The following is an 18,432-nucleotide window of genomic DNA, read 5'->3' on the forward strand; positions in this document are numbered from 1 at the left end:
AAATTTTGTGCTTTCACCAATTAACCACTGAGTTGCTATTGTTTCCTTTGGTTTTTACTTTTGGCCACATAGCCAGGTTTCTGGTTCCCCCACAGTAGGTGTTTTCACATGAGATTAGGGTCATTTTGGAAAGAATAGTTGCAAGGTTTATAGGGTAGTTGTAGTAAGAACTTAGTTTATTTTACATTTGGCTAATTGGCCCATGCTGTATGGTTATATACTCCTGAATTATAGATTAAAAGTCTCTGTAGTCATCTCCGAAGAGCAAGCTATCACTAAACATGCCTGTTTATAAAAATAAAATAAAATAAAATGAGAGATCTGAGCTGTCGGCAGAAGCAGCTGAGGCGGGGGCGGGGAGGAACTCGGGAAGGAGAGACATTTGCATTGGCGGAACCCTTCAAACAAGTAATTAGTTGTCCTGTCTGTCTAAATGATCTTGAAGAACCTGTGCAACTGAAATGTGGATATGCCTGCTGCCTCCAGTGCATCAATTCACTGCAGAAGGAGCCACGTGTACTGTGCCCCTGATGCACTGTGGTCTCTCAGAAGAAAGACATCAAGCCCAGGTTCAAGCTGAGGGCACTGGTTTTCATCATCAAGGAACTAGAGCCCAAGCTGAAATCGATTCTAATGATGAACCCAAGGATGAAGAAGTTTCAAGTGGATATGGCCTTGGATGTGGACACAGCCAACAACCGTCTCATCATTTCTGAAGATCTGAGGAGTGTCCGATGTGGGGATTTCAGACAGAATCGGAAAGAGCAAGCTGAACGGTTCAATTCCGCACTGTGCAACCTAGGGACCTCTTGCTTCAATTCTGGTTGCATTACTGGGAGGTGGATGTGGGCACCGGCAAAGGATGGGATGTGGGCATTTTTAAGGAATCTGTGAATCAACAGGGGGACATTGTGCTTTCTTCAGAGCTCGGCCTCTGGACTGTGAGTTCCAGAAAAGGAAAGATCTTTGCCACCAGCACTATGCCTTTGACTTTTCTCTGGATCAGTCCCCAGTTGCACAGAGGGGGGATTTTCCTGGTTGTAGGTATGCAGTTCATTTCCTTTTCTAATGTTAGTGATGGGTGCCATATCTACATTTTCAACAAAATTCCTGTTATAGAGCCACTGCGCCCTTATTTTTCTGATAAACATGAAACTCAAGATGATCAGAGCTTCCTATTTGTCCTGTGATCATTCCAGACAGTGCCAGTCCCCCAATTTATTCCGGGGAAAAGAAATAAACATTTGAACATAATCATCGATACAAAGTTTCTGTATGCACGTAGGCAGAGCTAAGAACATTTCTGCTAGATACACATAGGTACAAAGGGATAGAAGGGAAATGTCAGTCATTTTGTAAACCATGAACAGCAAGCAATAATATTAATTAAGGGAAAATTACATTTTACTTATAAACTTTGCCACTGTTTTCTTTTGGGCTTATGTTTATATTTCCATTCAATAAATATTTTGAAATTTCAGAAAAAAAAAAAGGAAAGAAAAGAAACTCCAGCAACTTGGAGCTCACAGCGGTACAGGCAGCCACTCCAGCTTACCAAGACGTTGAGTTAAGTTCGTGCAGAGGAGAACCTGGGCTTCTCAAGCAAGAGCGTAGTTTCCTGATTGTGATTAACAAGGCTCAGAGCAACTGTGTTGTGAGCTAGCTTTTTTTTTGTCCCAAATTTTCTGGTTATTATAGGAAATAGCTTACAAAACAGAAAATTTTTTCTGGTTCTGGATGATTTCTCAGACTTGTTTGCCATGAAATGTCACCTTCTCAGGTGAGAGAACAGAATTTATCACAATTAAAGAAAGATTTGACATGTGGCTTTAAGTGGTTCAAAAGTGTCTCTCAGCTTTCAAACTCTGCAGCATTTGTTAGACGTGCACATGTGCATGGAAAATTTGTTACGACTGTAAACGTTATGTGTTCTTCAAGAATGATTATATCATTTTTATTACTTTCTGCAGTGTCTGCTGCAAGAAAACTTTCTCGTCTTTGAGAAGCTAATGAACCGTGTTTATGATCTACAAATGTGTACTGTGTAGTAAGGCAATATTCACTGACCTGCTGGGGCCCTATTTCTCCACCTTGTGCTATATTACTATACAAAGTGAGCAAAACAAATTAGAATAATTATTTGAGAGCGAGGCATATGATGCTTCCGAATATAATTGTCTCCAACAAATCGATAAGGTATGAATACGTTCACATCTGATTAGAGTCGATTAGAAAGGGACTGCAATATAAGTCCCTGAACAACCTTTTACATCTGGGATCGTTACATCCACTTTCTAGCAAACTTTAGCAGAAAATATTGTTGCCCTCTAGTTAAGTTATTAGCTGTAGAATGTGGTTCTTGATTGTGTTGGCTTCTGTGAGAAATTTGGAGGAGCTAATGGCATCTTTCTTCTTTATCTAAACACATTGAGAAATAATCAAGGAGACAAACGGGAATTAAATATGGCGCTAGTTTTATCAGTGGATTCCTGATAGCTCTCAAAGCAGAGGGCTCCCTGGCAACATTAAATTAGAGAAGGTATCAGGGCTGACTACCTCTTTCCTCCAATGAAACTTTTCCAATGAAGCTGGAGAAAGTAGAATACTCCTGAAGAGAGAGACCTTTCCTTGGTGAGTTTATTACATGAAGACAAGACACAGAGCAAAGTGTCAGCAAACCATGAAGAACCAAGCAACTGACCCCTTTGTTATTTCGGTGCAATGACCCCCATTCCTGCTTAATATTATCCAATGGAAAGCAATAGTTTACCTCCCTGATCTATGGGAAAAAATGCGTAGTGGGACAAAGAGAAGAACCAGATCTGTACCTCCCCACCTGGCTCCTTCTTGTGGAAGAGAAGACAACACTCTGGTTATTAGCACTTTTCAAAGGATCCTCTTTGAAGCTTCAAGTACTCCTGTTTAAGAAATCCTTGGAGTGTGGGTTAGTCTTAAATTCAAATAAACAAACAAAACTTGGAGAAACTTTCCGATTATAATTAAATTCCATTAAGATAATTAAATGCATCATCTTTTCTCTTTGCCCTTGGAGAATCAAAAATCATCAGGTCCCACTCCTTTAGAAGGAATGAAATCCACATTCTTGTAAAACAGTGCTAACCCAAGACAGAGTAGACCGCGGAGGTGTGGGTGGCAGTGATCAGAGTGGAAGTCCTTCTCCCCTGAACTTCACACTCACATGACAGTTTGGTGTTCCTTATTCACGTAAAACATTTGAAATTAGTTTAAAAATGTTTCAATATCATACAACAATGAGACTAAGACAATTTTTTTAGTCCAAGAATAAAATAAAATCATGATAAAGTAAACCAAGGTCTGAATTTCACATTCTCAGTAATAAGCAATCTAGCCTAGTGGGAACACTTTGGAATATGATTCAGGGACTGAAATCCTTCTCTATGTTGACTAAATGTATGAGCTGGAGCAAGTTACTAAGGGCCTTTGCCCCCATCTGAATGCACTCTAAAAGAAAGCTACAACATTTCAGTTTTAGAAGAAGCTATATCTATAACCTATTCAAATGCCTTTTACTACAGATTAAAGATTAAAAAAAACACTAAGGACAAAGCTTAGGGGGTCTTTCCCAATATCAGATCAATTAAAACACACACACACTGTGGCTCACGCCTATAACCCCAGCACTTTGGGAGGCCAAGGCAGTGGATCACGATGTCAAAAGACAGAGACCATCCTGGTCAACATGGTGAAACCCCATCTCTACTAAAAATACAAAAATTAGCTGGGCATGGTGGCACAGCCTGTAGTCCCAGCTACTCGGGAGGCTGAGGCAGGAGAATTGCGTGAACCCAGGAGGCGGAGGTTGCGGTGAGCCGAGATCATACCATTGCACTCCAGCCTGGGTAACAAAGAGCGAAACTCCTTCTCAAAACACACACACACACACACACACACACACACACACACACACACACACGAATAGGACCAAAATCTCTTGCTTTACAAGCCTTTTCCTCCATTGCAGAGCTGTGAAGGGGACAATATGAGAATGTGCTATGCCAAAGAATGGCATTGTATAAATCTAAATAAGTATTACTAATGCTTGCCTGTGTATCATTGAGGAAAAAGACCCACAAAAATCAGATATTATACATGGAACAGAAAGCTGAGAAACTGAGTTTACAATTAAAAAAAAAAAAACACTCTGTAAAGATTTACTTTAGCATTTATAGATAAAAAGGTCCTTGGAAATGTTTTAAAACTATAATTGATGGTTTCTTCCCATTCAGCATCACTATGACGTTTTTGTCGCTTGTGTTAATTGTGTTTCATTGTGTTAATTCTGACTCCGTTGGTCTCTGCCAGTTCTGTTGAAAATAAAATGAACAAAGAAAAGCTGGGATACAAAAGTTTTCTAAGATCTGTGCTAATGATAGTATCTAGAAGAAAAGAAGAAATAAGACCAGATCTAAAAATCTGCACTATAAAGGCTCAATAGAAATAGCAGCACTTAAACATACATTAATGAGGGCTGTTATTATCTGGTGCTCATGACCCTTGGCCCACTGATAATTCGCCATAGAAAAATTAAAATGTAATAGTACTTTTCTGAGGAGACTGCAGTAACCATCTTTAACAGGCATCTGTGGCACTGTTACCGTGATCTGCAGTTTCCTGGTGACCGCCCTTCCGATGTCCTTCTGAAGAACAATCAACTCTGCCCTTCCTCCGAACCAGACTGACTCAGGCGATCTGTCCTCATTGAATTCAGTGGTGTCCAACCTTTAGGCGTCCTGTTCTTATCTCATTTCTGTTCTCTAAACCAGCCTACATGCACACCCACTGATACTTAAAGAATGATCACAGCACATGTAGCCTCGATTCCTGGTTTACTTGATCAGTGTCTCCAGAAATTGTATACACACCACAATCTGGTGAGTTAAATTACATCTTAAATAAGCTAGAATAACCCATTGTTTTAAAAAGGTTCACAGTAAATCTTTCCCTACCAAGTCTTTAATTTACCTGAATTACAACTCTGAATTGTTACATACAATATTAAGTCTATTTAAAAATCAGCTTAACTGAAAATATCCAATACAGTGAATAGTTTAGGGGAAAGAGAAAGGTATGACACATTGAAGAAATCTAAAGTTTTGAGTTTTGAATCAGCTTTTGGTTTTGCACTTATTAAGTAAGGTTTGTAGCCCCGTGCCTGACACTGGTTCTCGATTATATAGTTTATTGCACAACTAGTAATGTACGAATAAAATAAATTCAAAAAGAAATAAGTGAAATTGATCATGCGGAGGTAGATTCCCAAACAGTTTTCAAAACTGAAACGCTATCTTTATGTAATTTCACTTAAAGTAATCATAACTGTATTATTTATTACTTAGTGCTGGAAGGAAATAATGAAATCTTCTAGAGGAACGGTTTTCAACCATAGTTACATATTAGAGAGCTTTCAAATAATATTTATACTCAGACCTAAATACAAACAAGAGAATCAGGGGTGGAGCATAGACACCAGTTTTTTCTCTTCGGTTTTCTTTTCTTTTTTTTTTTTCCTGATTGTGTTACTTACCAAACTTTGTCATTCCAAAGTCTAACAAAGGTTTCAAGCCAATGGTCTAGAAACAACCAAATGAATTTAATTTGCTTTTGAAAATATTTTACTTCATTTAACTGTGATGATTGTAAAAGTTGCAGAATTTGCAGAAATATTTCATGATATTTGACATTTATCATTTATTTATCACTTTTGCCAACAACAGGAGGAGGTGCTTAATTCAAATTTGAAAATAAATATTGAGTGTGATTAGGCTGAATTGTTTGCTTAGCATGAATTAAATTTAAAGGACTATTCAATTTTATGTGAGGTAATGGAAATACCATTCTATGCCAATGGAAATATTAAGAAGAGGCTGGTTAAGGAAATTTCTGCGTTTTGAGGCAGATGGTTCTAGACCATTGGCTTGAAACCTTTGTTAGACTTTGGAATGACAAAGTTTGGTAAGTAACACAATCAGGAAAAAAAAAAAAGAAAAGAAAACCGAAGAGAAAAAACTGGTGTCTATGCTCCACCCCTGATTCTCTTGTTTGTATTTAGGTCTGAGTATAAATATTATTTGAAAGCTCTCTAATATGTAACTATGGTTGAAAACCGTTCCTCTAGAAGATTTCATTATTTCCTTCCAGCACTAAGATTTTGCCTTTCCTCAGAAGTGTTGTACTTTATTGTAGCTTAAAGAAGAGGAAAAAAAGAGTGCATATTTTAGTTTTGCTAGCAAAGATATTAATTGGGATTGAATGAATCTTCTGATGCAAGTGACCTAAATTGACTTTTAACGAAAAAAATTAAATCTTAATACAAATGTCTGCTATGTTCCATGCAGGTATAACTAGTTTACATATATAAACTCATTGAACCCTAAGATTACAGGCTATTAACTACTGTTAGAATGATTATATGAGGATGACAGCATCAGCAGCATCATTACCCCCATTACAGGTAAACTGATGGGGCTGTTAAGGAATATTTTTGTCTACCAGTAAGTGAAAAAACTGAAACCAGGCAGTTGGCTTTAGAGCTACATACTTACCTCAAACACTGTACTGCCTGTCACAGTTTCACAAACAGGACCTGCCACAACGTGTACACCCAAATCCTTCATCCAGCCCAGTGGCCTTTTCTTAGAACATTATAAGGCACTTGGGAAAAATTTGATTTGTTTTCAATGAATAAGTGATGAATAAGCGCAGCATTCAGCCCTGTCTAAAGGAATGAGCTATAACCTCCAGCATCACCTTGGCATTCCATTAGAAACACCTTGAAGACAGATGGAAATTCACCCCCGTTGTGAAATCCTCCAGAAAATGATATGACACAGTATCCCTGAGGTCATACATTTTAATAACTAACCTCTTCTTCCCCCAAGCTGCTTCTTATATGTAATCCCAATGTCTCATATTCTAGTTTTAACTGTTTTATCTTATTATCTTCTTTGTCTAGAGAGGAGCTTAAAAAATAAAATCTGAGTTGAAAAAGTTTTATTTTCCTTAGCCAGCAGCTGGAATATAGGTGGAGCTTTGTGCTCGGTTCCTACCAGATGGCCGAAAGTGCTGCCCCAGTGGCGGTCAACCATGAATGGGCACCAGCATTGTTCAGGAGCTTTGAAAAGTGACCATGGCCAAGCCCCACCCTACAGCAATTCCATGCCGTGATCATCTGTCCATGTCAAAATAGCCGCGACTTCCTAACTGTTAATATCTCTTCATGCAATGTCTTGTATGCATTGCTGGTGATTTTAATAAACTTTGGTTGACCCTTTAGACCGTATTTGCCAGTGTTAAACAGCATTCCATAGCTAGCTAGTCACTCTGCCTCCCTGTGGGGCCAGTTCACCCAGTGACTATGATCTCTTGCCAAAGGATCACAGACTTCCATAGACCTCAGAGGGCAGAGGGCAGAGGGCAGAGGGCAGAGGGCATTGTGCAAAGTCCCACCATTGCTGATGCTTAAAATACTGCACTCATGTTTAAATTCCTCTGCTTTCGTTAAGGATGGAGGTTCCGTCTGATGTTATCGGTTGTCTTGGTTGTGGCTGTAAGGTGAAAGAGTGCTGAAACACCAGGAGAAGGGACTCGGACTCTTTGCACGTCTGGGTCAAATTCTAACCAGAAAGCAGAGGACTGTGATGCAGTAGCTGAGCACCAGGAATGCAGTCTGCACATGGTGGCGCAAACTCAAATAGAGTTAGGTACTAACAATCAGTGCTTAGGAAACAAGGAGTATGAATTATGAAAATAAGTGTTCTCATTTCAATTGCTTTAAGCATTGTACTTTACTCATATAAATGTTTTATGTCTATCCCCAAAATGTCAGCTGAATCCATTCCTCCTTATGCTCTGTGAAAATGAGGCTTAGGAGAATGTCTCTGCCACTTCATTGCACAGGGTTCCCTTAAAACATGCATATGTCTTCTCCCCAAATAAAAAGCAGATGCTCTCCTTTATCTTCAGAACTGCACCAAGTGATTGATTGCAAAGCTCCTCCCAAATTGTATAGGTGAAAATAATTAGACATGAACTATAAAGTTAATAGGTTGGCAAGCCGCTAGATATTTTATTAAGCTTTTTTATTTATTTACTAGAAGTATTTTTGAAAATCGAAGAGTATAGAATATATGATTGTGCCAACCAACAATCAATGCACGTGTGTTGTAATAGAGGCTGTTTTGTAAAGGAAAAGAAAAGGGAAAAAGGGGCAGAAAAAGAGCCTTGATAGAACAACAGAATCAAAGTAACGACTTGGCTGTTTCAAACAACAGACCTGTTGATTTTCATTTTGGGAACATTACTGTCATTAATTGACTTAAGCCAAAATGATTCCAAGGTATAAAATAACAAACGAAAACACGCCTACCTGTTCCAGGGAAAGCAAAATATCAAGAACACAAAATCAAACAACACAAACATCACAACATTAACAGCAATAACATTAACAATGGGACACGCACAGTCTCAGAGTCAGAGAGAGCAGCCGCCTCTGAAGGATAGCCACATCGTCTGCGCTGCGCACAGGGTGGGGTGAGAACAGGAGAAAGGGTCCACTTCTCATTTCTACCTGTTTTTGTATTTCACAAGAGCTACCCATTCTCTCCTCAGTGATGTATCACTCTCACTTCAAGGTGGACATTTAATATTTGGTTTAGGAAAATGGCATGAAGTTAAAGTATGCCGAGAAATGCTCGAAGCTTCTCTGGGGATGGGAGGAGCAGTTGGGAGGTTTCTGTGAGCCGCAGTTTTATTTATTGGATAGTGGCAAATTTTTACAAAAAACTGCTTTTTAGTTTTAACTTTTCCTTTTCTGTTCTTAAAGGAAGAATAAAGTGGTTGGGTGGGCTCTGTGAGGAATCAAACCTTCCAAACAGAACTCATTTGGAGGCAAGGGCCACTCTGCGAGTGTGCCCAGCATCTCTGGGAGGGCTGTGTCCCTCGTTTTTGTTAGAGGGTCCCACAGCAGCCTTGGTGTTCTCCTGCATGTCCAAGCTGTGGCAACAGAATCTCTGGCAGCCGTTGCCTCTCAGCACCCAGATCACCCAGATCAGCATCTTCTGGCGTACACGGTGAGGACAGACCTGCATATCAGTTTTCTGTATTAGGAGCTAAGAATCTAAATTCAGACAACTTTCATTACTTGTGGGTAAACCACAGTCTGTCCGGGCCACCGTTATCTAGCTGAGGTAGAAGGCCAGTATGACTTATTTCCCCATCCCGACAGGATGAAGCAAAAAACCAGCAGGAACCAGCAGGTAGTGAAGAAGGCAACATCTAGTCACTGTCATTACTCATTAGCATAAGATGCTCCCACCAGCACCACGACAGTTTGCAAATGCCATGGCAACAACCTGGAAGTTACCGTCCCTTTTCATGGAAATGACCTGGAACTTACATGCCTTTCCTAGACAGTTCTGAATAACCCACCCCTGCAATTTGCATTAGCCTGCCCCTCAATTTGGATGTAATTACAGGTGGATATAAATACAGCTGCCTACAGCCCATGCACGGCTGACTCTGGGCGCATGGCGCGTGAGTTAGCCCGGCTCCCCAAGGAGCAGCACCCTTTAAGAAAAGATTACTTCTAACACCTCTGGCTCACCCTTGAATTCTTCCCTGGCAAAGCCAGCAACCAGCTCTGGCTAAGCCCCAACCTGGGGGCTTATCTCTTCTGAATCTTCTGGAACTTTTTGAAATGACAAGAAGTCAATGTGCAATAGATACAAGAGGGTACTTTTCCATCGTGTGTACCCAAAAACCCAGGGACCCTGGGTTACGGAAGGACCTGTAGAGATTATTTTAATTACCCCATCCCTAGCCATTGTTTTAAAGGTTAAAAGACAGAAAACCAAATACCACATATTCTTACTTACAAGTGGGTGCTAAACATTGGGTACTCACGGGCATAAAGATGGCACCAGTAGACACTGGAGACTACTAGAGATGGGAAGGATAGAGTCAGGGAGGATTGAAAAACTGTCGGAAACTGTGCTTGGTACATGAGTGAATCATTTATACCCCAAACGTCAGCATCGGCAATCTACCTTGCCAACAAACCTGCACATGTACCCCCTGACTCTAAAATAGAAGTTGAAAAAGAAAAAAAATGTGCCAGGAAGAAACAGCCTTGGTTACAGAGATTCCTGAGCTGGAAGTGCACTTTGGTTAACTCCCTTCATTAACATGGTAAAATCACTGCCCAAGGCAACGCTTACTCACCTTGTTCTATACATGTGACGTATGTAGAAGCATGATCAGCAGCTGCGCTTGTGCTGCCTCACTCCACCTCTCAGCGGAGAGCACAGTGGCTCATCTAACTGGCTCAAAATAAGTCCTGTTTCGCCATTGTTGGAGAAGGTACTGCTTTGGGGAATTATTCCCAGTGACCTCTTTACTTGCTGCAAGTAATAAGATCCCCTTGTTAAATGCTCCTTCGTTGTGGTGATTGGACAGTTACCCACCGAGCGATGGAACCCACCCGTTGTGTGGGTAACTCTTCCAGCCTTGACATTGTGTAATTAGTGACTTAATTTTCACAACAGTGGCCAGAGGGCGGCAGGATAGCGATCTTCCTTTAGCACGCTCCCATGCACACACGCGTAGTTCCACAGTTGGAGAAACCATGCCGTAAAGTGTTAAGGGCTGTATTTTTTAATCCATATGGACACTGAGCTGAGTCAAGCAGATGGAATTTTCTACGTTTTCATATTTGCTGATTCCATTTTAATGTGAAGCCTCCAGGATAGCTTACCCTGTACCTACAGCATGCATAAAAACAACAGGGTACTAGAATTTTTTTCAGCCACTAATTACGATGATTTTTGCATATTTGATATATATTTAGATGCAGCAAAGGTTATTAACTTGTAAGTGTTCCCATCCTTCTACCCACACCCAATTTTATCCAAAGAGAGTTTCATTTTTTGCCTTTTCAACTTCTTGACCATCCTCAGAAAGCCTCTCCCCTCTTCTAAGTCCTTGCCACACTTGAGTTTTTATTATGCAAAAACTAGGAACTTAGTTGAGAGAAAATTCTAGATGCCAGAGGAAAAGAAGGAGGATTAAAACATGTCAATTGTTTTTTGATTTGTTTTGTTTTGTTTTTGAAATGGAGACTTGAAGTCTCACTCTTTTGCCCAGGCTGGAGGGCAGTTGTGTGATCTTGGCTCACCGCAACGTCTGGCTCCTGGATTCAAGCGATTCTCCTGCCTCAGCCTCCCGAGTAGCTGGGATTACAGGTGCCCACCAGCACACCTGGCTAATTTTTGTATTTTTAGTAGAGACAGGGTTTCACCAGGTTGGCCAGGCTGACCTCAAGTGATCTGCTGGTCTCTGTCTCCCAAAGTGCTGGGATTACAGGTGGAAGCCACCACGCCCAGCCAAAACATGTAAATTGAATTAAATAGCACAGAGATAACAGAGAGAGGAGAGCAAACTTATCAGGATTGGAATAGGAAGTCATTTTGTTTGGGGGCTTTTAAGAGAGACTCATCTCAGTAGTGACAGATTATAATGGAAGAAAATTGGAAGGAAAAGGAGATTTTTTTTACGAAGCTATCTTGGACGGTGCATTCAGATCTTCTTCAGGCTTTTCAAGAAAAGTAAACAAAAGATTTGAGCTGTTTTTGTATTCCATTGACTGTTTCACAGCTCTGAGACTGCGCCACATAACACCTGGTAATTATAAGGGTTTTGGTTCTTTTTAACAAGAGGAAAAAGAAAAGGAGGCTCTGAAGAGAAAAACATTGTTTAAGGCTTGGCATGATGGCGCCTGCCGGTAATCTCAGCACTTTGGGAAGCCAGGTGCTAGGATTGCCTAAGGCCAGGAGTTCAAGAGCAGCTCTTTCTCTACAAAAATTAAAAAAAAAAAAAAAAAATTAGCCAGGTGTGGTGGTGCAGAAGCCTCTGGCCCCGGCTGCTTGAGAGGCTGAGGTGGGAGAATCTCTTGAGCCTGGGAGGTCAAGGCTGTAGTGAGCCATGATGCCACTGCGCTCCAGCCTAGGTGACAAAATGCAAGACCCTGTCTCAAAAGACAAAAACAAACACCCAAATTTTGTTGAGCTCACAATTTGTGCCAAACGTATTTATTATAAAAACATAAACTCCTCCCTCCCAAAGGCAAACTGAAGCAACTAATATTTATTAAATTCATTAACTCTTGATTTCAGATCATATTCTCCATGCTTATGGCATAGACTATATAAACACAATGCCCCCTTTGCTTCTTTCAAATGCTTTTTATTTTTCAGCTAAAAAGTGATAATTATGATGGCCATAGGGAGCTACTTTGTTATTCATGCTTTTGGCACAAATGCATGACTGTCATTATACAAATTAACAACCCAAGGCAAATGCTAATAAGACCAGTGCAGAACTCCGTCCAGTCTCACACAGTGCTTCCTGAGCGATGGGGCCCCAACTTGCCATTTGTAATTCAGAATAATGACAGGGAAGTGATCCCCGGAGTCTTAGCAGTGTCTGATTGGTTGAGAGTTCACCAAGATGGAGAAAAGCAGGGCTACATGGAAAGGGTTAGGAGTCCACCTCTCTGTTTGGAGCCATGGTCAAGTTAGCTATGCAGACAAGGGTGAGAGTTTACTATTTCTGTGAATTAACTATCTGCGAGTGAATTCTGTGATTTCATGTCTTTGGAAAGAAAAAGCTATTATATATTAAGATATTAATTAATAAATTCATCATTTATAAAATTAGAACTCACTGAATCACCTCTCTAATAACATTGCAGAGCAAGCCTAAAAATGTTCAGAGGCAGAATTACTTATGTGTAGTTGACAAGGGTGGTGTTGGAAAACTGCTAGAATCATGGACCAATGTCGATCTGGGAAGATTACTCCACTTGAAGTTTGAAGAAAATGGATAAGGATGTTGACATGATGGATTGTTCAAAAGGAAATGATCTGGGCTTAGAAAGATGAGAGAGGCCCTTGGGAAAATTGATGTATCCACTGAAGGCTTTTGTAAACATCTTCTATGATTGTTCTGTTAAACTTGAAGTGATTGGCATTGTATATCCCTATTATATAATTCTGTTTGAAAATCATGCTTTAAAAAAATCTACATTTAATGTATCCTTTGTTTATTCTAGAAATTAGTACAGAATGCAATTATATCCCAAATCTTTCCAAATATACAATAAAAACTTTTTTCTATCTGTAATGTTTCATTCCTTCCATGAGAATATCTGTTAACAAATCCACCCACGTATGTGTGTGTGTGCATTTGTATGTGTATATATGACTATTTTCTCTGACCAATTATCCCACATTATCCCAGAATATACCACTTCTTTGATCTGATAACTAGTTTTTGGGCTAGCAGTAACGGGAATGATAACGACGGGGTGGATAGCAGGAAACTAGTACCTCTCCTTGTCCTCCCTGTCCTCACCATTCACTCTGATCTTAAATTGCTTCTCAAAGCCTGACGACTGCCTTAGAATCCTAACTGCTGCTTTCCCATCGGGACACATGAATTCCCTACCGTGAAGCCTCGGGTAGTGTCAGCCGGTAGAGGGCACCAGCATTGCAGAATGTGTTGTCTGTTCCAGACAGCTGGAGTCCCTGGCATGTAGCAGTTTTTGTCAGCATTTTTCAGAAAGGAAGCAGTTGGCTTTTAATGCTAGCAGGTGATCATTGGTAGGTGACTGCTGTATGATGTAGCAAAACTTTGCAGGTGATCATTAGTAGCTGACTCTACTATGTAGCAGAACTTTGACCATTAATTTAAGATAAACAAATAAAAAGCGTAGCTAATTCCTAAATCTTAAACCCCTTGCTTGTCAATGATACTAACCCACATCCCACCAGACTCTTTCAGATTTTACTGACAAGGGCCACTCTGAAAAATTCCATGCTGTGGCGGGGACAAGATATGACAGTGTCATTAAAAAGATGAGGGAGGATAGAAGCATGTGTCCCATTAAAGAAAGTATCTTCAATATTGATAACCAGGAAACAAGAATATGTTCATTTCTATGAATGAGAAAACAAGTATGTTGAAGAGATTGTCAAAATACATCATTTCAAGGAGTTAGCGGCCTCAATATTAAATTAAAGCCTCACACCAGTGGGCTTTGAGTGGAACCGGGCTAGAGATTAGGAGGCAGATGACATTCCTTGTTGTGGTGCTCATTTAAAAATGTTTCATTTTGGGTCAGACACAGTAGCTCACGCCATAATTCCAGCACTTTGGGAGTCTGAGGCAGGTAGATCATGAGGTCAGGTGTTCAAGACTAGCTGGGCCAACATGGTGAAACCCCGTCTCTTCTAGAAATACAAAAATTAGCCAGGCATGATGGCATGCACCTGTAATCCCAACTACTTGAGAGGCTGAGGCAGGAGAATCACTTGAACCCGGGAGCTGGAGGTTGCACTGAGCAGAGATCTTAACACTGAACTCCAACCTGGGTGACAGAGCAAGACTCTGTCTCAAAAAAAAAAAAGTTCCATTTTGGCAATGCAAAATAATTGAATTAATGAATGTGACAGTAAGCAAGTGGCGCCCATTAGCAATAGTGGATCATTTCCTCTGCAGATTATTCATGAAACACTTTTTATTAGGTAGTCTGATGGATTTATAAGAGAGAGCCCATAAATTTTAATGGTAGTCTGAAAAAAAAAATGAATTTGGAAGAATGAATTTTCTTTAAATTACCATTATAACCCATTCCAAAGACTAAAAGTTAAAACGACAATTGGATTATCTGTTCCACAGTCCTGTTTCATTAATGCAGACAACTGATATTTGAATGTAATTTGGAAATGTTACTTGAAAAAAGTAACAGCCAAGCAGAATTAAGAGCAGATAGATCAATAGATAAGCCATTAGGTTTTCTATTCGAAATGTCACTGCGCGGTGTTATGGCCCACGTGTTTCTGATTCACTGCTCTTTTCACTCAGTTCATTCTCTTGGTCTCCTTTTCAGCTGATTAGTAGAGCATGGCGCTAAAAATAAAACCAAGGTCATGGGTTTGACTCCCATACCCTGAGGAAACTGAGGGTTTAAGGCTTCGAATTGCTGCATTTTTACAGTCTCCTTGCAGAGACTAGTCCCTTCTCTGCCCAGCTAGCAATGGCTTCTCTGTAAAAACCTTATTCCAGCAAGTCCAGAATTCATCAGTTTTTTTTCTTGTCTGTGGAATGTTTTTCCAAGCCTGTTATCTAGTGGTGAAAGCGTATTCATCGCTTCAGGTACAGGTGAGATACCACATTCCACAGAAAGCCTTCCCTGATCTCCACCACCTCACGAGGCATTTTCCTCCTTTGATCTCTTTCTGCACTGCGTGTCACTTCATGAAAGCTGTCACATATGCCACTTGCAATCACATCTTTTATCTTGTACTATATTATTTATGTATATTTATGTCACTTGAGATTTCATATTTTATCTTCTAATATGTCTTCTAATATATTACTTTTTGTATTTCCCACACTACTGACATGTTGCTTTATGAAAATTAGAGGCTCCAAAAGAAATTACTGGTCAGGTGCAATGGCTGACTCCTGTAATCCCTGCACTTTGGGAGGCCGAGGTGGGTGGATCACCTGACTAAAGTCAAGAGTTTGACACCAGCCTGGCCAACATGATGAAACCCCATCTCTACTAAAAATACAAAAATTAGCTGGGTGTGGTGGTGCACACCTGTAATCCCAGCTATTCAGGAGGCTGAGGCAGGAGAATTGCTTGAACTTGGGAGGAAGAGGTTGCAGTGAGCCGAGATCATGCCACTGCACTCCAGCCTAGGCAACAAGAGTAAAGCTCTGTCAAGAAAGAGAGAAAGAGAGAGAGAGATTATTGCTTATATTAATACATTAGTTAACAAATTCATTGATGTTGAGAGAGATTGACCTGGTTCAGCTCTTGAAAAACCAATTAAGTAACACATTAATGTAGCAATAGGTCTGTATGTAAAGGAAAGGGCTCTTTTTATTTTCCTTTTTCCTTAAATGACAGTTGCCGTGTGTACTCTGGACTGAGGGCTAATGAATTACCATGCTGATTACAGCAAACAAAGTCAGGAATAAAATATGAACACCCGCTATTCATACTTATGCCTTGATTTATCCTTAGCACATGCAGCATGCAAAGAACGAGTGGCAAGCTGGCTATTTTACATTTCAGACCCGTATTTTCTCTCTCTCTGGAGAGGAATAGAGGGAATTCTCTAGGAAGGAGGGCAGTTTGTATGGCAGACGACTGCATTACACTGAAAGAACACAAGAGGGAGCCCGTTTTCAACTCAGACGTAGGAGAAAAAAAAGTCTGTCCTTAGTTTGAAAAGGCTGAGTTCCCTAACACTTTTGAGGGATTCACATTTCGCCTTTTTAAATTAAAAAAAAAAAAAGGAAAATAAAAATTAACAGTGATATTATGATATATAGTGAGTTTTGAAGAAGTATGTTTAGCTTATATCTAATAAAAATATTTTCCTTAAATTTTGTTTTTCCTTTTTTATGCTAGAAGCAACAAACAGAATCCATTTTGTTTAGCAGTACATATGTATCTGTACCTACAAGTATGAATTTGCCCTGTGTTTGCGATCTGGCAGTTCATGTGGTTTGCTGTGTGCATTATGATTTGAGGGAAATTCAGGGAATTTCAAGGGAAATTCAGGGAGATCTGAATTTAATATTATTTACCCCATTGCCTGACTTGAGATGACTAATCACGTTCTCCCTTTTCTCAGTTTGCATAATCAGAAGGTCAAATTGGATGATTTCAAAGGTTCTTTTCAGATTAGTTTACTGCATCTGTGAACTAGGACTGTTTTATTAAATCTTTAATAAATATTTAGGATTTTTAGAATATGGCTATCAAATGGATATAGCTTAGTTTACTTAGTAAAAGAGTCAGAAGAAAATTACATATGTTGAAGATACAATGTTTTAGCAACCAGGAGGGAGTATATAGGTATGTGGTGAACTTTGAGGTCAAAATATTTTTGTGTGTTTTCTAAACAAATATATTACTCAACTGGTCTTGAGGTGATTCATTTTTGGTTGCTGGGTTAGTTTTATAAATACATGAAAACATTGCTTGATCTTTCTTTTTGATTAGAGTCTTGGGTTAAATGACCCAAGGAAACGATCGTTTCTTCTTCTTTTTTTAAATTTTTTATTTTTGGTAAGGAGGTCATAATGGCTAGGTTTTGTCGTCGTTGTTGTTGTTAGCAGTATTTTTTAAATGTCTGTATTTAGAGGAGTAAACACAGCTTCACTAGAGTAAGATACTGTTTAAAGCTCTTACATAATGACTGTCTGAACTGTCTAAACCGCTCACCACACTGCTGGGCTGAATGGCTTTGCTCGTGTCTTCGGCCCGTGGGCGTGGCCGTCACGCTAGCTCTTGCACTTGCGCTGCGCCTCGGTTTGCAGCAGACACGCTTCTTATTTTCGGGAGGAAAGTAACAGAAACGCAGTGGCTTTAGTAGTTTTGGGAAAGGAAAGGCGAAAGGAGAATCTGGGGACCACATGAGTGTAGCGCGTTGGTGATGTTATTGAAAGAGGAAAGTCGGCCGGGCGCGGTGGCTCACGCCTATAATCCCAGCGCTTTGGGAGGCCGAGGCAGGCGGATCACAAGGTCAAGAGGTTGAGACCATCCTGGTCAACATGGTGAAACCCCGTCTCTACTAAAAATACAAAAATTAGCTGGGCATGGTGGTGCGCGCCTGTAGTCCCAGCTACTCGGGAGGCTGAGGCAGGAGAATTACTTGAAACCAGGAGACAGAGGTTGTAGTGAGCCGAGATCGCGCCATTGCACTCCAGCCTGGGTAATAAGAGCGAAACTCCATCTCAAAAAGAAAAAGAAAAAAAAAAAAAGGTGGGTGAAAAATTACATATGGAAAATAATGTAAAGTATGTAACCATCATGTAAACAATTTGGAGCAGATAGTTAATCTAAGGCTTAACTGTACACTTCCTCCTTTCATTCACTCATTGCCCACTTGAGCACCTTCTATGTGTCAGACACTTTACCAGGCCCTTGATATTGACATTGAATTTGACTTGTTTCATGGGGCATCTGAATAGGAAAGTAAACAGGTAAACACATTAAACTGGAAAAGAATAAGCATATACCAGAGAGAGTGGGGCACACTTGAGGCCTACTGGTTTTTCAGGCAGGTTTAGGCAGGAATGGCATTGCAGGCAAAAGAAGATGTTTTGCAAGCACGCAGGGATAACAATGGCACAGCGTGTTCAGGGAACTAAAAGTTGTTTGGAATTGTTGAAGATCAAAGTTCAAGGGAAGGAGTGGAAGGGGGTGAGGCTGGAGAATCAGGGCTGGGTCAAACCGTAGGAAGCTTTGTAAGCCATGTTAAAAATGTGTGTCAGTTTATGTTAACAGTGACACGTCTCCCGTGGGGAAAATGT

The 18,432-nt window shown here is 40.2% G+C and overlaps 1 long non-coding RNA gene and 1 pseudogene across 1 annotated transcript in view; both read left to right on the plus strand.

Annotated features, from left to right (window-relative positions):
* Positions 1–249: 249 nt before the first annotated feature.
* On the plus strand, positions 250–1,240 carry LOC116558191 (annotated as a pseudogene).
* Positions 1,241–4,668: 3,428 nt separating this feature from the next.
* Positions 4,669–18,432, plus strand: part of LOC116558292 — a 51,030-nt gene continuing 37,266 nt past the window's right edge. Inside the window, exon 1 of the long non-coding RNA XR_004271944.1 lies at positions 4,669–4,913. This is a non-coding gene — a long non-coding RNA (uncharacterized LOC116558292). The remainder of the gene's footprint in view (positions 4,914–18,432) is intronic.

Source organism: Sapajus apella, unplaced genomic scaffold (assembly GCF_009761245.1).
Source record: "Sapajus apella isolate SASKATOON/1434 unplaced genomic scaffold, GSC_monkey_1.0 scaffold21, whole genome shotgun sequence".
Classification (NCBI taxonomy): domain Eukaryota; kingdom Metazoa; phylum Chordata; class Mammalia; order Primates; family Cebidae; genus Sapajus; species Sapajus apella.